Source organism: Xiphophorus couchianus, chromosome 20 (assembly GCF_001444195.1).
Source record: "Xiphophorus couchianus chromosome 20, X_couchianus-1.0, whole genome shotgun sequence".
NCBI classification, from domain to species: domain Eukaryota; kingdom Metazoa; phylum Chordata; class Actinopteri; order Cyprinodontiformes; family Poeciliidae; genus Xiphophorus; species Xiphophorus couchianus.
Window position 1 is genome coordinate 10,588,532 of NC_040247.1, and position 18,183 is coordinate 10,606,714.

Sequence of the window (18,183 nt, forward strand, 5' to 3'; positions counted from 1 at the left end):
AAAAAAAAAAAAGAAACAGGAGGGGAAGAAATGATGAAGAGCATTGTGGTGCTGATTTTTAAACGGTAGAACCACCATACAAGCTAAGGGGAGGAAGAGTCTGGCCCTCTAAGCCTGAAACTGTGCTCACACCATTAGAATGGATTGCTATTTATAGCAATAGATTTTTTATTCAAGAAGGATCTGTTGTTATGCTTTTTCTCACGCTTGTGCAGCCTCCCTCTCACCTTCCTATCTACTCTCTGTTCCTGCACACAGTGTTCCATAAATAAAGGTGCAGACACAATTGCAAATGTTCAGATAAACTTGAATTTCACTCACAGGAAAGGTCAAAGGTTACCTTTAAAAACAAGCCTATATATTGAATGCCCCTTAATTGTAAAGCACCTGTCTATCTATGGGAGGGGGGTCATGACGAAATGTCAAAAGTGTTTTATGCAAGTGGTTTTAAATCCTCACTTCTTCCCTCCTTCCTTAAGCTGACAGTGTTGCAGAGCAGCGCCTACTTCTTGGTGACTCTCCACCCCACCAGACCAACCCCACCCTCCCACACAGAGACAGAGGAAGGGAATTCCTTATTACCTCATCAATGCTTCAGAAAAAAAACAATGTTTGTCTGTACATCTACATCATCTATTTAAGCACAAACTGACTAGTAAGCACAAACTTGATTATTAGGCATCTATAAGGACCACCAACAATAACAAAACCAGGACAGAACTGCCTAAATTAAATTAGTTATATATGGAGAAATGTTTAAGGTACAGGCCACAATTGCCAAGCTACTCTAGGACTTTAGCTATGCTGCAGGGATCTTTTAATTTTTTTATAAGAGTAAGAACATGTAAAAGATGTTCTTGCCATTATAAGTCATTACATTAGTGACAATGCATGATAAATAATAGCTAATAAAACTACATCATACACCAATTTAATAAAGATCACAATTGCACAGATAAGGCTGTTATCAACTGCATGTAGATAACAGCCTTGTTGATCTTCTGCTAAAGCAGGAGTCTCACAACTAAAAGAACTTTACCATGATAAAAAAAAGAAAAGATAAATCAGTGAATGTAGTACTCAATCGAGACCAAGCTTTAAAAATATTTACCTCAGCATGTAGTAGTACAAATGAAGGAATTCCATTTTCTGCAGCAAGTGAAGAGAGATTCAAGAGACTCCAGGTCTGCCACTATCTTCAGCTCATTGTACTTTTCTCCATCTTCACGCCTGGTGCGTTACCTTTCTCGCTGGAGATACTATCGGCTCTGCTTTTTTAATTCGTTTATGAGGAAAAAAAAGTCTCTTCTGGCTTCCCCCCCTTTATCAGAATGTGGCACAGGCACTACAGCGGAAAAGAGAAAACCTTGCTCGCAAACTAGCCCCCTCTTTGCCTACCAATCTTATGCTATCATGCGCACAGTTTGTACCGCTCCCTGCTCCTCAAACCCTCCCTTTCGTGCAGATTCTCATTCTCTCCCCTACACATCTTGTTTGCTCTTTGCCTCTGTAACAATATAGTTGCAATGACGGCCAAAGCAGGGCATTCAAAAAGCCCAGCTGTTAACAGGGCTGCTTGGATCAGCTAGCACATCAGTTGATTCAACAGCACTTCTCTGTAATGACCAATTGCAGTAAATATTATTTAATAGATGCAGTTTCAAGGTTTGGCTTTGTTCTGTTAAAAAAATAGAAAAAAAAAAGATACGTCACATAGTCTGAGGACACACTAGGCGCCATTCATCACTCTCCATTTTTCGGAAGCTCTGTCATTATCTGCAGCCTGTGTCTGGCCAAACTGAATAAGCTTCAAGTACTGACAGCTGCTGGTGAAACTCAAGCACTGCTGCAATGGATGCAAAATAAAAATTATACCCGGGGAGCGATGTGAGAAGGGAAGAAAAGGAGATGGGAGAAAGAAAAAAAATTAAACCACCTCATTAGTAAGGAAAACCTTATTCCCACTAGACAACATATTTGCATGTTCTCCATACAGTCACTTAACTGCAAACGTCAGCTGAAAGACGCTGCGGAACAGGGGCAATCAAAAGTTCAGCGACAAAAAATATTTTAGCAGCAAACTTTATGTAAGGCAGTTACTTAAGCTCTGGAGCTGTGTTCTGCTTCAACTGAAATATGTGTGGTCAACTAAGGTTATGAGCAAAGGAACTCATCTTACTGCCATCTAGTTCACTGAATGCATTTCTTCCACAGACTTAGCACAGCAACTACAGAAACATGTCACAGGGCTCTTAATCAATCTTCATGGATGATTTAGCTATATGACAAAAGTGCCAAAGACATGATAACTGCCGTCACCTTTTGTTGAGTGTAGACAACTTTACCGCTTCACAATATACATAATCACAACTGTCATCACAGCATCAGTGTCTACTGATTGCATCCAATCAGTCAAAGGACTGACTCGATGCAATATTTGGTAGGACATTATATTTCAAGCAACATGCATTCATGTCCAGCATGCACAAAAACAATCTAGCCAGTTGAGTGGTTTTTCACTGCCCTTGATGCCCACATTTGATAGAGATTTTAGAGAAACTAATAATTTATAAAACCATAAAAAGTGGTAGGCACATTGTGGTAATGAGAAACAACATTAGAGCTGGGAAAATGTGTATTAATTGCAGCCAATATAGTTATTGCAATGATAACTATCAATGCATTAATGGCATGTTGTCCTTACATCATGCAATCAACATCATTTACTGACAGCTTAGAGTTGTATTAATAAATAGTAAGCTCAGGTACTGAAGCAACATATTGTTTTCAAAATCTGTTTTTTGGCCATGTAAGCTTTAAAGTTTGGCTTTAAGGCCAAACAATATTGAACAATGCCAATAATCTGCAGTTCATTTGAAAAGAAATCACCTTTACATGCTCTAAATGTTTCACTTGTTAGTTTGGTACCTAGGACACAGAGGGAAAGCCTTTAATTTACCTTCAAGGTTATCCAATGGTATAAAGATGAAGGTTCAAATTTACATCGTCTTTTTTGTTCTTATCAAAAGGGCAGATTTTCTACGCTTACATCATACATTTTAGTTAGATGCAACAGGGCAGCATTAACAGCAGTGGTGACTGGGATGAGTGCCGTCACCTCAACACACTCACAATTTAAGAATCGTGCAAAACATTAACAAGTCGAGAAAATGAATAGCTGCTCCCCTTAAAACTTGCAGACCTTATGTACATTAAAATAACAAACCAATTGATGACTTTGTAATCCTAGCATGACCCTGGACAAATTTGTCTTAGGGTGACCACATGACTGGGATAAAGGGGATGCCATGCACTAATGCCATCTAATGCCTAAAAACAAGTCCAGCTGCAGCTGCACTTGAACAACCTGGTTGCTTCTTTTTACAGAACTGCTAGAAATGGAAAGTAGCGAAGAGAAAGAAGAGTCATCCAGTGAGAATACACAGTCAAAGGAACAACAGAGACTGATGAGGTTTAACCCTCAGTTTTGACATGCAGCGTACTGCTGTTCTAAAGCCAACTGGAAACTAAAAAAAAAATAAAAATAAATTAATTGACAATAATATATTTTGCCATTATGAGCTTATTAGTAGGCGAGTAAAGCCTGCTGCAATAGAAAACCTATAAGAAAGGCATACACAAACACCAAGCAAAACCTGAAATGTTGGTATAACCATGCACACCGTTTTCCCTTTACGCGTTCTGTGAGAACCCTTCACTATTGGATCACTGACACATAAGTGACACATACCCAGTCTCAGGCCAAACTTGATGCTGTCAATTCCCTTCTGCTCAGATCAATAATGTATATAACTGAAGCGAAAGATGGGCATGAAAAGCAAATTGAAAAACAAAAACACTAAAAATGGAAATGCAATAGGAGTAACAAGAACATGAAAGAAAGGGGAACAAATAAAGATGGAGAGGGAGATGAACAGACTCAGGAGTGGTAAAGAGAAGAGAAGCAGCAGCAACAGCACCACACTTGGTGCTTTGGCAGAGATCTATAAATAGCTATTCAAATCTCTCTAGAAAAAGACACTCTTCTACTTATGCTGCTCTATAGACAGATTCAGAGACAGAAGCTGATATGAATACCTCGCTGACAAACTGATTGCATTGGATATAATAACAGTCAAGTGTTTTCATAATGGGATTCTAGAAAATACTCAAATCGTACTTTTGCAATGACAACTCTAGCTGTTAAGAGTATTTGATAAGAAATCAAAAACAATAAGGCTTGGTCTTAAAACTTGTAATTAGGCAGTAGCAGACTAAAATAAGCACCTTCACAAAACAAACTGTTTTAAATCCATTTTCAAATGTTCATGCAAAGCAGAAACAGGTACCACATAAAGATTCGCAAGCTGCAGGGTACAAAAGGGGAAAATATGTTGTCAGAGAAGCAGATTATTTTTTCTCTCTCTCACTGGTGGCCTTTGCAACAGTAGATAGTGGATTCAATGACTCACCTCAAGCAGATCTCACTATAGATTATTTTTTCTCAATGATTTGTCCCTTACACCAACACCTCAGGAAGGGTATGTTTTGGTACAGAGCACAAATTTTCATCGAGACATCAGCCACAACAAGCCATTTTTTGTAAAACCAGATACTGATGCCAGTCCTACTTCAATTTGATAACAGCTCATGTCTGATTTCTTCCTACAGCAGAGCCATGTTGGTTTATCACTGAACACTTCCATTGACAAATCTTTAAGTAAATCTTTCCGCCTGTATCCTCTACCTGCATCCTTCATGAATTGCATAAATTGTGATGTTGCAAGTACTACTTAATAGCTTTGAAAAAAGTAACTGTGAATGCAAGGCAAAGACTAGTCAGGCCAAAATTCATAATGCATCTTGTTCCATTGCACTGGACTTTAAATAGGTGGCACAAAAGGTCTGTTTAGTCTCAATCAAAAACTATGAGGTCAACTGCTCTTTGCTCTGGAAAATAACAGTTGGTGCTATAGTAGCACTAGCTTATCTAGACTAGAGTCAGCACTTTAACAACTCAAACAGAAAAACTAGTTCTCAGTGAAGCCCAGTTTCTATGGAAAATTGCTCTTGTTGTTAGAGACTTTAACCACAGAAAACTATAATAGCCCATTAAACTACAGAGAACAAATTATCATGGCAATTTTATCAGCAAATGTGGCTCTGCTGGTAATCCTCAATTAGCAATTTTTAAAAATCACATCATTTGAGAATGCAAATAATGTTTTTTTTCCCTTTACAAATGCACATGTCGCTTTCCTAGAACAGATGGTTGAATCACAGCTCTGAAAGCCTGTGCCGTGATCCCATCTAATTATCACAGCAATCTTGCTATTTTCAGCTTCACTGTCAAAAAGTAGGGTCATAGCCAAGACACAAAGAGCAATGACCATTTTTCAACAAAAATGTGTTTTACAAACTGTAAATTCATCGTGCGGATTGAGAAATTAGTCTTCAATGGGACAATAAACTTTAAAAGACATAAATACTAAATAAAGCTAAAATTGATATAGTGAAAACTGATTTGTAAAGAAATAAATGTCATTCAAACTCCAAATGGAAAATTTTCAATTTAACAAAAGGTTTCTCAAAGTTAAGCAAAACATAGTAATAGCCACACCAACTTGCCTATTGAATTCACAAAGTAGATACAAAGACAATGACAGCCATAAACCTGCAACAGCACCCTTAGTTACAAGGGAAAATTATTTGATTTGTGACAGTCCACATTGTTGCACTGTTTAATATTGATGACACAATATTCAGTAACTAAATTAATGAAAGCACACAATTGTTAATTAAAAAAAACTGACATATTGCACAAAAGTCAGATTTTTTCCCCGAAGTTGCATAAAGTTAAAATAAAACAAAAAAATTATTTAGATATAAATATAACACCAAAATAAATCATTTATAGCTTCTAGCTCAAGCAAGTTAAATAAAACTTTGTCAATCTAAATGGATGTTTTCTGCAAATTGGTATCGGCCAAAATCTCAATTGGAAGGTCAGATTTTTTAAAGTTTGTTAATCGGCAATCGGCCAGAACAATGCAATCGGTTAACCCCATTTACAAGGTCTAAAATTAAAATGATTGAATGCTAGACTTTATAAAACCTTACAGAAAACCTATAGTGATTCGATACCTCAAAATAAGTGTAAGAAAAATGTATAGCCTCAACAAGTAGGACTTCATGGGGTTTTAATTAATTGAGTAATAATTATGAGGAAAATCTGTTCCTCAAAAAGTTTATTCTCTGTCTCTCCTAGACATAGCCAATGGCTGAGTATTTCTTGTGAGCAACTTTGTGCTCGGTCTTATCCTCTGGACCCGAAATCTTATTCATTTAGCTGTGTTTCTTTATTAAATGAGGACATAAAACATAAAAGCAAATCCTGGACCAATCTTAAATCTTAAACTACCAGTAAGTTGTAGCAGATGGCCACTCACACCAAGCCAGAATTTGATTGAGGTTTCTTCCTGTTTAAAAGGGACTTTTCCTTTTCGCTGTCACCACATTTGCGTTCAGAATGAGGGACTGCTACAAAGTCAATGACACAATGCAAGCAACTGTCCACTGTTGCTATCTATAGGAGGATTGAAAGCTGCAAGTCAGTGACTCAATACAATCAACTAGATTTCCTTAGGAAACCTTTTATACAATTGGAAAATTAAACTAAACGTTCCAACTTTATTTGATAACTATGATCAATTTGAAATGAATGTAACTGAATTTAAGTCTGTCTGAACAATCGGATTGACTTGTTTTGTCTGCTTGTAAAATTCCTTGAGGCAATGTTTGTTGCGAATTAGCACTATGTAAATAGTTATAAATGACTGAGAATCTACAGCAGTGTATATTAATAAACCAACTTGGGGCGTGCCATGGTGGCGGAGGGGTTACCGCGACCCACATTCAGAGGCAACGTGGCCTCGACGTGGCTGTCGCGGGTTTGACTCCCAGACCCAACAACATTTACTGCATGTCTTCCCCCTTCTTCTTCCCTGTCAGCCTACTTTGAAAAAGGGACACTAGAGCCCCCAAAAAGACCCCTTGTGGGGCGATAAAAAAAAGAAAAAAACTAAGTTGAAAATGTCACTTCCCACTGAAATAGTTTTGTTGCTCACATTCAAATTCTGCCGTCAGCTTCCACCTTTAATTAAAGCCCGAAACACACTGTGCGAATTCCAAAATCGTAAGACTTGAATGTGTCACACTGTGCAAGCAGGACATTATAAAATCTTAATGGTAACCTGTGTCACATTGTTAGATGGAAGATAGTAGATTGCACAAATTGCTGCCGAGTTACAGCAGTTAATGGACCTATTGTTAGTCAGATGCTGAAAAGAGGGAGAGGAGGTGGGAAAAGAGACATGGCTGGACAAAAGAGGGCACAAATCAGACAGTCTCAGTGCCAGTGACACTGCTCAATTTTTTCAGAAAATATTTGACACCTTTCATTTATTTATTTTTTTTTGTTGAGAGAGAGCTGACATGCATCTGGCACACTTAACAACCTTCAACTAGGGATGCTCCGATCAGGTATTTTGCTACAGATTCCGATACCGATCATCCATGAGGCCAATCTCTGCCGATCACTTGGAATGGCTGTTAATTTTTCACTTTAGGTAGAAATGATACTATGTTATCTGGTGAAATGGAAAAATTATCTGGCAATAAATTCACCTAATTTATTAGGTGAATTCGCCTAATTTATTAGGTGAATTTATGAATAAATTCACCTAATTTAGACATAATAGACTTTTTTAATACACATCTAAACTTTTTTTTCTCTTGTAAGTTATATGCTGCAGCTTTAAGCAGATGTTCGGTGTGAGAGTTCACCGTCTGGTGGAGGTTGAGCGGCGCTACATCTGTGAAATATTACTACCAGTAGCACATAGCGGCGGTCCAAGAGCGAGAGCAGAACCAGCGTCTTACACCGCCAGTTCAAAGACTTGAATTATTCTTCAGGTTATTTGTTTAGCTTTCTGACCGTGATGCTAATCCGGGTGAGTGTTGGCTGCTTTACCTGCTATCTGGCCACTCCAGACGTCCATTTTTTCCTTTTTTTTTGAGCCTTGATTTAGCCAAACTCCATCAAGTGCTTGTTTTTTAATGCCATATTAGATTCGTTATGTTGATGCATTTTGACATGCTTCACCCCGAGGTAATTTTCCACCGCAACACACAAACGTCCCCATTCACTCTGAGAGTTATAGTTCCACATGACAGGATTTGTTGCGGCGCGCTTGCGCAGTGTGAAGGAAAGAGGAGATACGCTGCACAGGCTACAAAGTGAGATAAATGTGATCTGCAACAAGAGACAGTGATCGGCGATCACCGATCATACACTTTTTCACGGAAATCGGCCGATTATGAACAGTGGCCGATCAGTCGGCACACCTCCACCATCAACCACAAGAACAAGCTTACAACCTGACATTTTTAAAATAATTCTTTCACAATTAAATATTTTAGGCTGGGACGGTCAATAAATGCAAAGCAAAAACTCAGCTTAGGGAGAGCACAACAACCACCAATGAAATCCAATTATTTTAATTTTCAAGAATGTATTGTTTACATGATGGTGTTGCTTCTGAATAAAGAGTACTTTTAAAGGGATTTAAAATTGCAATTTAAAAGAGTGTTCTATATAAAATTGACTTTTTGAGCTTTATATCATATTATAATATTAATCCCTCATCAAAAACATACTTGGAGTGTTGCTTTGACTGATTCATGCATGTTTGAGAAATTCTTGAATCTCCCATGGCAGCCATTAGGGGGTGCCTAGATGCTTAATCTCACAAAGCTCCACCTTGGAGCTGCTGTCTCCAGCCGAGCTTTTGCCTCACAGAACAACACCCCCACCCCACACGCCTTCCCCACTCTGCTCCACCAGACTAGCGGTAGCAGCAGTTAGCAAACACCTGGTAGAACTGTGTATCTGCAGAGCTTCTCATGCAAACCACCTCTCAGTCCAACGCTCCTAAGTGCAGTCGAAACAACATAATAAAAAGGCACTGTGATGAAGAGCTGAAGGCAGAACGCCAGAAAGAGCAGGAGCTTTGTAAAGAGACACAAGCCTAATTTCAAGGTGTCAAAGTGTGAAGTCAAATTTCTTTTAAGTTATGTTTAACATATACACCATTTTATAAGAACTAAAGGTAACAGTTACTTGATTATGCTACAAAATGACATTATGAGCTTGGAAAATGCATAATACAGCCCCTTTAATGTTAAATCAAAAGTATCAGAAAAAATGTCCTCCATTCAATCAAGGAAAATTAGCATATTCTAAACAAAAACTGACATAATCATCCAATTAAAAACTTTGTTCTGTTTTTTTTTTACTTCATCTTTTATAGCATAACTACACATAACAGTCATATTTCTTGTATTCACTGAAAATTATCTATCTATATATATATATATGTATGTATATATAGTATCTACAGCACAGTGAAGATACCATTGACTGCGCTGCGTGCTTTAAACGTCTCTCTAAATGTATTCAAATTTTAACATTTGGACCCATCCGCAACTATAAATGTCTTAATTTCCATTTTATTCACACAACCGCGGAGTTTCAGCAACATCTTTCTCACACCACGAAGACGATTGTGAGCTATCTTAGCCATCTGCCTGCCATTGAGTACGCGGACTTTAAAGATGGTGTTTCATGTTACATTACAAATGGGACTAAATATAGTAGATCATCAATTATAGATTATCTCAAGTCATCTTCGTGGTTCAGCTTACCGTTTTGGTGGTCGTGTGTTTAGACTCCCGTGTGAAAAATCCTTAAAGTTGTCACTGTGAAGGATATACGGCAGTATGGTCAGTCGTGGCTGTGCAGTTGACTGAAAATATTAGCCGCTAACAATAGCTAGCTTCTCGTTCTAGCCTGCTTCCTCCAAAGAGTATAATTAGCTACCAAGCTAATATTAGCCAGGCTAGCTAGCCTTTTCTTTTCAATGTACGCCAAGTATCCAGGGCTCATAAATCCTACTGTTTAAGTTAACAACGTCTATTAGGCAAGACAGTACATGTCTACAGCGATGTGAATCTTGTTATAAAGCAATCGAAGTACTGCTGTGTCCTTAAATAGGGGGATTAGGTTTGCTAGCTCCCAGAATGACTTACCGCTGCTAATGTGATGTTGCTGCTAGCCTGAGTTGGATCACTGCGACCCGACTGTCAAAATAGCGCCGCGTGAGGGGACAGCGCCACGAAAGTTAACGGCAGGAAAGCAAGCGCTTAAAAGCAGGGCAGCCAATACTGTCAATGGAATACTGCAAAATACAAACACAACACTAAAGAACAAAACGATATAAATTAAAGAAAAAATAAACAAAACACTAGTCCCCCTCTTCTCAGCTCCGGCTTGAGTGTCGGCGTCAGTTTTTGCCCCCCACCCCCCTCACTGACTGTTGACGTCAGTGACGTACCTTTCCGTCGCTCACTCAGAGACGTTCAGAGTACGGGGAAAGTTGTTCTTCTTCTTCTTCTTCTTGAGTTTTTTGGCGGTTGGCAACAAACTTTAAGTAGCATTACCGCCACTTACTGGTATGGAGTGTGGTTCGAGATGGACTATCTATTTATATAAATTTAAATATACTCCTACAAATAACAATAATGAATAAACTAAATAAATAAATCATACACATATATATATATATATATATACACACACATTCATCCATTTTTATACTTAACTTTATACTATACCTCTCTAGATCATGCACATATTCACAAACACACCTACTATAATCAAATTCTGTGAAACAATTTAGTTGTCTTTAAATATTTAATAATTATTTGTATGTGTTTACTCCCCAAATTCTTCCTCAAAATATCTAATAAATTAATCTTTTCCTTAATACATTCAAACTCTCTTCTCATGCATCTTCTTTCTCTTTCATACTTATGACATTCTAATATAATATGCTCTATTGTTTCATATTTTCCACAGTAATCACATTTGCCATTATCATGCTTTTTTATTTTAAAAAGTGTATAATTAAGTCCTGTATGTCCAAATCTTAATCTTGTTATCACCCTTTCCTCCTTTCTATTTCTTCTTCCATTTCTTCTCTCTCCTACTATTTTCTGAATTTTATAAAACCATCTTCCTGTTTTTTCTTCATCCCACCTTTTTTGCCATCTTTCCATCAGTTTTCCTTTAACCATACTCTTTGCCTCAGATTTACTTGTTTTAACTGTAAAACCAATAGGATTTTGAATTGCCCTCTTAGCCATTTTATCTGCTCTCTCGTTTCCTTCAACCCCAATATGTGCTGGAACCCACACAAATATAACTATTAAACCCATATTTTGTATCCTAAATAATGTATGAAATATTTCTAATAAAATGTCCATCCTACTATCTGATTGAGTGTTCTTTAAACTTAATAGTGCAGAGCTAGAATCTGAACATATCACTGTTTTTAATGGTGTTATTTCTTCTACCCATTGTAAAGCTAATAATATTGCCAACATTTCTCCTGTGTATACTGATAATCCATCTGTAATTCGTTTTCCCATTTTTAAATTGAATTCTGGTACTACAAAAGCTACTCCTATTTTTCCATTTATTTTTGATGCATCTGTATAAATTTGCATATATTGATAATAATTGTTTAAATGTATCTGTACTGAATAACTATCTGCTATGTAAGATTTATCTTGTTTCTTTTCCATTATTGACATATCTACTGTTGCTTCTGGTAGAATCCATGGTGGTGTTATTGATATTGGTGTTTGACTTATTTCTAAACTATTCATTTTAAATTCTTTTATTGTATTTTCAATTGTCCATCCAAAACTCCTCATTTCTTTCTTTTCTTTTTCCCAACATGGACTTAAAATTTCCCTAGTTGGATGATCAAATTTATTGCTTTGTACATTTAACCAGTAATTTATTTCTAGTTTTGTTCTTCTTAAATCTAATGGCATTTCTCCCATTTCTACTTGTATTGCTGCTGTTGGTGTGGTTTTAAATGCTCCAGTACATAATCTTAATGCCTGGTGTTGAATAATGTCTAATTTGACCAGATGTGTTTTAGCTGCTGAACCATAAACTATACAACCAAAGTCTATGTTAGATCTTATCATTCCAGTGTAAATCTGTTTTAGTGATTTTCTATCTGCTCCCCAGTCACTGCCAGCCAAGCATCTTAAAATATTTAAGATTTTTTTACATTTATCTACCACTTTTTGAATATGAATATTCCATTTTAGTTTTTCATCGAACCATATTCCTAAAAATTTTATACACTTTACTTGCTCTAATTCTTGATTATATAATTTCAATTTTATTTCCTTGTTTAATTTTTTCTGAGTAAATATCATTACTTTTGTTTTTTCAACTGAAAACTTAAATCCCCAGTGCAACGCCCATTTTTCTATTTCAATAATAACCTTTTGTAATTTTCTTACAATGAAATCTACATTTTTCCCTCTTTTCCAAACAGCTCCATCATCTGCAAAAAGTGAACATCCAATTTCTTTTCCAATATCTTTAAATACATCATTTATCATAATTAAGAACAATAATGGACTTATAATACTTCCTTGCGGAGTTCCATTTTCTACTTTATATTTTCCTGAGATCACTTCACCAATTCTAACTTGTATTTTTGTATTTGTTAGAAAGTCTTTAATCCATTTAAATAATTTTCCTTTAATGTCCAACATATATAATTTAATTAATAATCCCTCAACCCACATCATATCGTATGCTTTTTCTATGTCAAAAAATACTGCCACTACACTTTCTTTATTTACTTGTGCTTTTCTAATTTCATGCTCTAGACATAACGTTGGATCATTAGTGCTCCTCCCTTTTCTAAAACCACTCTGAAACTTTGATATATATCCTTTACTATTTAAATAATATACGATCCTATTGTTAATCATTCTTTCCATTATTTTACATACATTGGATGTTAAAGCTATTGGTCTGTAGTTTTCTGGGTTTGAATTATCTTTTCCTGGTTTTGCTATTGGTACTATAATTGATTCCTTCCAGTTCAATGGTAGTTTTCCCTCCTCCCAAATTTTATTATATAATTGCAATATTATGTCTTTTGATTTTTCACTAAGTTGTCTTATCATTCTATAATAAATCCGATCTTTACCTGGTGCTGTATTTTTTGTCTTCCTGAGTGCAGATTTCAATTCAGCTTTTGTAAACTCAACATTTAACAGATTATTCGTTTCTTCAACACTCTCTACTAACTCTTTATATTTAAGTTTTGTATTTTCCCTCCCTTTTCTTCCCTCTTCACTAATATTATTTGAACTATGAATTTTACTAAATGTTCTTGCCAATATTTCAACTTTATCTTCATCTCTTACTATATTTATATTATCCATTTTTAATATAGGATATTCAAACTCTCTCCTTATGCCATTCATTCTTTTAATTATTTTCCAAATTTTTTCTATTTTGGTTTCTTTCCCTATTGTGCTACAGAAATTCCTCCAATATTCTCTTTTAGCATTCTTAATAGTTCTTCTTACCATTGCTTGCTTTCTTTTATAATCAATTAAATTCTTATAAATTGGGTTACCTTTTAGTACTTTAAATGCTTTATTTCTTAACTTTATTGCTTTTTTACATTCATTTGTCCACCATGGCACCATTTTCTTATCATTTCTACACCCTGTTTTCTTTATAGAATTATCTGCTGCTTCCATAATTATTTTACTAATTTCTAAATTTATATCATTTATATCCATTGTCATATCTACTTTCTCTAAATTTATTTGACTCAAGTATCTAAATTTAATCCAGTCTGCCTTATTAAAATTCAGTTTTTTATTGACCTTTATATTCTTATTTAAATTTAATCCTACTCTTATTATAATGGGATAATGATCACTACCTATTGTTGAATTTTTATCAATGAACCACTCACAAATACCAGCTAAAACATCTGAAACAATTGTTAAATCAATAACTGATTCCATCCCTGTTCTTACATTGAGTCTTGTTCCCCTCCCATCATTAATACATACAAGATTTTTCATTCCCATTAATTCTTCTATAACCTGTCCATTTCTATCATTACTTTTACCCCACAATGTACTATTTGCATTAAAATCCCCACACCAAATTATTTTCCCTTCCAAATATTCGGTTAACTCCTCCAATATTTCAATTGATAATGTTTTGCATGGATTATAAAAATTTATTATTTTAAATTTGCCTTCTTGTTCCCATATTTCAATTACAATATATTCAAGTTCTTTCCCTTTCCCTAATACCTGATATTGTATCCCTTGTTTTATAAATATTCCACATCCTCCTCCACCTCTCTCCTCCTGTCGGTCTCTTCTAACACTATTATATCCTTTAATCACAAAATCTAATGTTGTTTTTAACCATGTTTCCTGAACACAAATAATTTCTGGTTTATCCTCAAGACTATCAACATAACCTTTAAGTTCCTGTCCGTTAGCAATTAAACTTCTTGCATTCCATTGTAATATTAGCATTAATTATTTTCACCTGGTGGTCCTGATCTACCATCTACCTCCAGCTTTTTGTTTATGTTCTCCCATGATCCCTCTTTAAACCCCAAAAACTTTTCAGCTCCTCTCACTATTATTTTAATTTTCTCAGTTTTATGCTTGGCTTGGTCAGTGCAGTTGATAACATATGCTACAAATAATATTAGTTTTTCTACTGATACTGTGATATTATCTTCTGATTGTACTTTGTTTTGCTGTGGGATTTGGCTCGCTATTTGTTCACTCTTTCTTGTTGTCTGCTCCTTCACATTTTTAACAGCTTCCGCATAACTAATGTTTTTAGTTGTTTTAATCTGTATAATTTCTTTTGCCTTCTTCCTTACCTCACATCCTCCATACGTAACTCTATGTTGCCCTCCACAGTTACAACATTTTTCTTGTGCTTCTTCTTTACATTCTTCTAATTTGTGATCTTCACCACATTTTGGACATCTTTGTTTCCCTTTACAAGCTGCTGCTATGTGTCCATATCTTTGACACTTGAAACAACGAAGTGGTGGAGGGATATAAGGTCTGACCTGAAAACTAAGATAACCTATTTTGACGTTTTGTGGCAATTCTTTCCCTTCAAAGTCAATGAGGATTGACAAACTTCCTACTCTTTCTCCATTTATTGTTCTTGACAATCTCTTCAAGTTATTTGCTTTTGCTCCTACAATACTTCGCTTAATTTTATCAAGATCTTCATCTAGAGGGATCCCATAAATCACTCCTCTAGTTTTTTTATTTTCTCCCACAATTTTTTTCTCCAACACAGTTTTTTTACATATATTATCCACATTTAAAGCCTTATTTTTTTGTTCTTCATTTTTACAAACTACCAATAGGTTTCCATCTCTCAAAATCTTTACCATTTCAACATCTCCAATTTTCTTTTTTATTTCTCTTGACACCACAATGGGGCTGATGTTATCCTGTTCTTCTTCGTTCTTAAGTTTTAATATTATTTTAAATTCCTCCCTCACAACTTTCCTCCTAACTATCCTTTCTTCTTCGGAACTACTTCCTTCCAGTTCTCGTTTATTTCCTTGAATATCACCCATTTCCTTTCCTTCATCTGTTTTATGCCTTCCCCGTCCTCTCCCTCTTCCTCTCCCCACTGGCGTCCACCCTTCAAAATCCATGTCTTCCTCATTTCCTGTCTCCATTTCCAACCAAACCATTCACATACCAGTTTATGCCAAAATCCGCCTTTTCCAACTCTGATATGTGTTTTGTTTTGCCGCACTCCGTCTCACAAAACCAGCAGCAAAGCCTCGGTCTACCGGGGAAAGTTGTTAAAGCGTTATCGATCTTAAATAGAAGGCAAAACCCCGAAAACGACAAGCGAAAACCAAAGGGTGCCCTTTTAGTCGTTGGTAGGTGGTTGTCGTTCAGTCAAGGACCTTCAGTTGAATCCAATGGCAGTTGTGGTGCAAATTACCAAGAGGGTCAGTGTTTTGTTTTGCTTTTTTTTCACAGGAAACACAAAACAAACAAATAATGCACATTTTCATCACTTAATTAGTATATTAAGTGAGCTAAGGAGCCATTTGTGACTCCTGAACTGCTGCAGGTTGCAAACCTCTGATCTGTCAGATGAAAACTGTCATCCTGTCAACATAGTTGATCCTACTAAGAGTGCAACACCATATGTTGCTAAAGTAAAACCGTGATCGTAATAATAATAATAATAATAATAATAATAATAATAATAATAATAATAATAATAATAATAAAAGTTAAAGGGAGCAATTAGTTACAGTTTATGTGCCAGCTCATATCATCATAAGAAATTAACTTAGTATTATCTCTTCAGTATAGGGGCCACACCAGGAGCTAGGACCAATTCTTCAGGACCAGTTTTCATACTTAACCTTTTCAGTTTTAGGCCAGTTATGATTACCAAAATTATTTCTATTCGCTACATCCCTGAATAATGAAAGATCAGACAATACTTGGGTGGTTGAATAGTTGTCCTGTGGATTAATCCCACCTCTGATTGGGTAATTGGTGGTATTGAGGGTTTGGTGCAAAGTTTAAAAGGTGTGTATGAGCAATCAATGAGAAGATTGTGAAAGCAAATGTTTGACCCAGGTCATAAGGTCAAGTTTAAAAGGCTATTCTAAGATGTGCTATGGAGATGTTTAGTCATATTCAATAAATTAGAATACTGATTCCAATGAGGCACACATTTGTCAGATTTTTTGTTTGTCTGATGTGATATACTAATTTCAGATGTTGAGTTTTCATTAGCATCACAACAGAAATAAAGGCTACTTGTAATTATTCTACAGTATACATACATTTGGTAATCCTCTGACCTAAAGCAGAAAATCTGGTATAATCTCAGGCAGAGAGAAAAAAAAGTTTCTCTTTTTATACAGTGTGTGTCAATATTTAACATCAGATAGCCTCACCTATTCTTGTGGAAATGTTGCTTGGCAAGTCTAAGAAAAACATTTTTTGTATCAATCAACAGGCTTCTTTCATAATTTTGGCAGGATCTTTCTTGGAATGAATGGTAGACCTAGGGGCAGATCAGGTTTTCTGGTATGGGTGGGGCAGCTCTGAAGAATAGTCATTGCATTTACAATAGTTTTGAGATTGGCATCATTCCAGCAGCTCAATGTCACCTTTCGTTATTATATCTAAAACCAGTTTTGACATGTTTTGGGGTTATCACCCTGTCCAACTCTGTCAAATTTTAACCAGCTGTTGATTTGTGATGAAGAGGAAGAAGTTCCACTTCATTTTCCCACTCACCAATCTTGTCCAATTCACAAATATCAGTTGAACACACATTTTCACCCAATATTTTATGGTTTTAATTATTATTCAAGTTTTGGTGTTCCATAATTTCAACCTGTAAAAAAATTACCCTAATCATGTGAAAAGAGAGATTGTGAAATAATTTAATCTGTGTTAGAATTAAAATCCAGACCTACCTCAATTGGGAATCTGTTGCAAGAATTAAAATGTATATTAAAAACATCCCCTAGCAAACAACTCTTAAATTCAAAATTATTCAGATTAGGGTTTGAAGTAATCTTATAATTTGACCATTATGTAACATAACTGTGTTTTAGAACATAGTTTATATTATTTAAGATTTTAATAATTTTTAATCTTTTATTACACTTTGGACAGCCAGTGGATTTAGTTGTAGTACTTCCTATTGCCCACATGTCGGCAGGCAAGTAGCCTAATCATGTGTCAGAGACTTGAGAATAATTTCCCCCTTAAAATTCACTGTTTCGCCTTGAGGTAAAAACATTAAATGGAAATTTAAAACCATCTTAGAATTTATATGGAAACAGTCAAAGTTGTACCTCATTATTGTGTATTTAATATTATTAGCTTTGCACTACGGAATGGGTTCAAGTATCAAAGGACGCTACTGCCACATCATATTTGAGCATTACATATTGACCTATTTTATCGAATAATTGTTTGCAAGTATTTTTGGCTTGTGTAACGGAGAACTGGTGCTACTAAAATATTGAAAATCACGTGTAGCGCAATATTTGATCTAAATAATTTTCCAAAGTTGCTGGTTACTGTTTGACAGACATCACCAGAACCCAGGCTGAGGAAAAACTTGTAGCAGCTTGACGGAGTTATTCTTCTGCTGTTCTTTTTTTTTCTCTTCGTCACACA

At 35.7% G+C, this 18,183-nt stretch overlaps 1 protein-coding gene across 11 annotated transcripts in view; it reads right to left on the reverse strand.

Annotated features, from left to right (window-relative positions):
* The window catches only part of r3hdm2 (R3H domain containing 2), a 51,015-nt gene extending 40,581 nt beyond the window's left edge, over positions 1-10,434 (reverse strand). For 9 of the 11 annotated variants that reach the window (XM_028002726.1, XM_028002734.1, XM_028002730.1 and 6 more), the window contains exons 1-2: positions 10,150-10,434; positions 9,766-9,819 (exon numbers count right to left, since the gene is read on the reverse strand). The gene's annotated coding sequence lies outside the window, so the exon portion shown is untranslated. Of the gene's footprint in view, positions 1-1,111; positions 1,578-9,765; positions 9,820-10,149 lie in introns of those variants that run through there. The other 2 variants (XM_028002724.1, XM_028002725.1) reach the window with 2 other exon arrangements.
* Between the last annotated feature and the right edge of the window lie 7,749 nt (positions 10,435-18,183).